The sequence below is a fragment of the Carlito syrichta genome, unplaced genomic scaffold, assembly GCF_000164805.1.
Source record: "Carlito syrichta isolate Samal-C Ts95f unplaced genomic scaffold, Tarsius_syrichta-2.0.1 Scaffold288126, whole genome shotgun sequence".
Classification (NCBI taxonomy): domain Eukaryota; kingdom Metazoa; phylum Chordata; class Mammalia; order Primates; family Tarsiidae; genus Carlito; species Carlito syrichta.
The window spans coordinates 3,302-7,086 of record NW_007232222.1 but is presented as its reverse complement, the minus strand read 5'-3'; the positions used below and the strand labels follow the sequence as shown (position 1 = coordinate 7,086).

Sequence of the window (3,785 nt, the reverse complement as noted above, 5' to 3'; positions counted from 1 at the left end):
GGGGGGGGGGGGGGGGGGGGGGACTTCTCCCTTCAGAGCCATGGACCCGCCAGGGAGCTCCCACTTTCAGGAATGTGCCAACAGGTGGGCTGTTCACGCACCAAGGGACCTGGAGGTCCCTGCGCCATGGGCCAGGCTGGGGATCGGGACCCTCCAAGTTAACCCCCTCCCCGGTGCTCCAGATCCTTCCCCGCCTGCCTCCAGACTCAGGCAGGGCCCTCCTGCTCCTCCGGGCTTCACACACAGCCTCCTTTCGTGCCTCAGGGCTCCAGCACCTCCAGGCCTTTGCCCCGGCTGTGCCCTGGCGAGAAAGCTCTCTTCACCTTCCTGACTCCTCCGCAATCCTGCAAATCTCAGCCCATGAGTCCCTGAGGAGGATGGAGAAACCTCCAGAACCGCCTGGTATCACCCGTGTTAGGATGGGTGGCCCTTTGCGGCTACATAATTATTTGAATTATTATTTTTTTTGAGCTGGAGTCTCACTCTGTCGCCCAGACTGGAGTGCAGCGGCCGCTCCCGGCCACCGCAGCCTCAACCTGCTGGGCTCCGCGATCCTTCCGCCTCAGCCTTCCACGTAGCTGGAACTACAGGCGCGCGCTACCACGCCCGGTCAATTTTTTATTTATTGTAGAGACGGGGGGGGGGTCTCACCAAGTTGCCCAGGCGGGTCTCAAACGTGCAGGCTCAGGCAATCCACTCACCTCAGCCTCCCAAAGTGCTGGGGTTACAGGCTGAGCCACCGAGCCTGGCCCGTTTGAGTTATTTTATTAAAGACTGACTCCCCCTGAGGCAGGGCTGAGGACGGGGCCATGCCTGTGGGTTCACCATGATGCCCCCAGAACCTGGCACCTAGCAGGTGCTTCGTCGAGGGTTCCTTCCAAGGGAAAGCAGGGAGGGAAGGAGGAGGGAAGGGAGGGAGGGAGGATTCTGCTCCAGGGTTTTATTCTGCCCAGGGTTCTTCTTGCATGTGGAGGCGAGATGAGGGGGCAGGACCCTCAGAACCCCACCAGCAATCAGGTGTGGGGGTCACCCTGAGGGCCCGCGGACCTCCCAAGTGGAGCCAGGCAGAGCAGGCTGGCCGGATGCGGCCTGGCCTTGTGAAGGTGCCGGTGAGTATGGCGAGCGGTCAGGGAGGCGGCTCTGGCACTCTGCTGGCACTGCCCAGGGAGGGGTCTCCAGAAGCCCACACAACCATCCTGCCTGCTGGGCAGACGTGTCCCCGGGGTGGTGCTGCAGCCATGGGTCCATTCCTACGTCTACTGCCAGTGGCTGTGTCTCCTGGAACATCTTCCAATCCAGCGAGGAAGACACAGGTGGGCCTCACACTGTGTGGGAAGCAATTTGATGGGAGGAGCTCTGAAGGGGCAGAGGAATGCCTAATACTACTTAAGGCCCAAGGAAATCTCCTCAGAAGGGTCATTTAGACCAGGCCTTGTGGGATGCCTAGGAGTTTACTAGGAAAGACATTCCAGAGGAGGGAACATTTGGGCTGGGTCTTGAGGAATGCAAAAAGTTCACCCAAAAAAAAGCAGGTGGGGAGACCTCTCTTCTGGATGTCGGATTCTTCCTTCTGGCCAGGAAGCCCAAGGGACTCCTGGGGCTGCTCCCCCACACCAGCCTCTCTACATCCTAAGTGTGACTGAACAGGACAGAGCCCCCAGCTCTCCCACCCTAGAGCAGTGAGGGCTGTGGCAGGGGCGGCAGCTCAGCACAGCAAGCGCTTGGCCAGAGGGGGACCTCGGGATTGCGCCAGCAGTCCACTCTGGGGCCATGCCTAGGGTAGGACCTCTCTCCTTGGGGCGTTCCCCTTGCATACCTCCAGTAGCTGACACTCATGCCCTGCAGGCGGCCCGCTCCCGTTTCAGACTCAGCAGCAGTTTCTGAAGATGAGGGAGGCCTTGTCAGCAGCAACTGAGCCGTGAGGTTTGGGGCAGCTGGAAGGAAGCGTGGTCCAGTGGGGGAGCGGGCAGGCAGGGAGGCGGCTCGCTTGGAGTCGGCCAGTACCCTCCCGGCCAGCCCTGAGGCTTCCAGGGACGGCCTTATTTGGTCTCCTGTGAAGAGTCCGAGGAGAGAAAACTGTCCTCAGAAGTTCACTGGGGCATAAAAGGGGCGGAAAATCTTGCATCTGAAGTGGGGTGTGTGCCAGGCGGAGGCTTGGCCTTGGGGTCTGAGGCCGTGGAGACTCACGTTCGTTAAGCACAAGGGGCTCAGTCTGCAATCCCAGCACTTCGGGAGGCCGAGGCGCATGGATTGCCTGAGCCCACAGATTCGAGACCAGCCCGGGCAACCTGGTGAGACTTCGTCTCTACAATAAATTAAAAAAAAAATGAGCCGGGCGTGGTAGTGCACGCTTGTAGTTCTGGCTACTGGGAAGGCTGAGGTGGAAGGATCGCTGGAGCCCAGCAGGTCCTGCCACTGCACTCCAGCCTGGGCAACAGAGTGAGACTCCAATTTAAAAAAAAAAAAAAGAACAAGGACCCTGGAATCTGGGCTTCCCCATGTGCCAGCTGGTAATCTCAGGCAAGATACTTCACCTCTCTGCCTCAGTTTCCTTTCCCCACCTGTGAATGGTGGAGGGTTACTGTAAGGCTTGAGAAAACATAGATATGCAAGGTGCTTAGAACAGGGCTTGGCCCACCCAAGTGCCGCAGGGCGTCAGTTGTTGCCTGGTGACCCGCTATGAGGCACAAGCTCTGCCGGGGTGGGGCGGGGGGGGGGGGCGCTGGCAGGGGCGCCTACTACTGCCAGGCTCCAGCAAATGGCTGAGGACAGACCCAGCCTCCGCGGTGACCATCGGCACACTCTGGGGGGGCGGGCAGAGGCAGCATCCCAATTTACAGAGGAGAACATCGAGGCCCAGAGGAGGGTGTGCCTGTCTGGGAGATGGGGCCCCAGCTGGAGGGGGCGGAAGGGAGTGGGAGTGGCCCTGTGGGCACCTGCCGCGGCGCCCAAGCTCCATCTAGCCCTGGGACAGGACGCGGGCAGGACTTCTCCGAATCAGAGCTGCAGGGAGGGGTCGGCAGCAACACCACCGCCACCCACAGCGTCACGGAGAGCATCCCAGGGGCCAGGGGCCGGCTCCACGCCCCGTGAGTGGGCGTCATCTCACGCCACTCCGCCGCGTGCAGAGGCAGCGGCGCCCGGGACCGTGTCACCGGTGTGGAGCCTGAGGCCTGAGGAGTCCCACAGAGACGGCCCGGCCCACGGGCAGGCAGCTCCCTAGCCCCAGGGGGGTCCACTCCTGGAGAACAGGGACATACGGGTGCGAATCCCAGCTCCACCTTGCACAGCTAGGGGGCCCCAGGCAAGCTGCCTCCTCTCAGGGCTCCATCTGCTCCCGGTCAGCAGGCCTCGCCGGGCCCACCTTGGGAGGGTGAAGTTCACGCTGGGCTCCCGGGGACGTCGGCCTGCCGCTCCCCTCGGCCTGGCTGTCGGATCCCTCAGCCCTGCCGCCGCAGGGTGCGGTCACTGATGTGTCCCAGGGCAGACAGCAGGTGTTCACTCATCGTCCACTGGATTGGGCGTGGGCAGAGAGACACGGGTTCGAATCCAGGACCAGCGCCTCGTCTCTCTGAGCCTGAGTTTACTCAACCATTAAATGGGGTCAGCAGCACAGGCGTTTGACGGCCTTTGTAAGGACTGGCTGGCCGGCGTCAAGCACACAGTAGGTGCTCAACCCCACACGCGGTCTCATCCTCCTGAGCCCTGGACCTTTCCCGCCTCCCCACGGCTCCTGTCTCTGGGGATGCATTCCAGGAACACCTCCTGTCTACTCAGGAAGCGCC

The 3,785-nt window shown here is 61.7% G+C and overlaps 1 long non-coding RNA gene across 1 annotated transcript; it reads right to left on the bottom strand.

The window, feature by feature from the left end:
- Positions 1-986: 986 nt before the first annotated feature.
- On the bottom strand, positions 987-2,240 carry LOC110595229. The gene is made up of 3 exons (XR_002481680.1): positions 2,188-2,240; positions 1,817-2,051; positions 987-1,325 (listed from the first exon to the last, which is right to left on the bottom strand). It is a non-coding gene; the product is annotated as an uncharacterized LOC110595229 (long non-coding RNA).
- Positions 2,241-3,785: the final 1,545 nt, after the last annotated feature.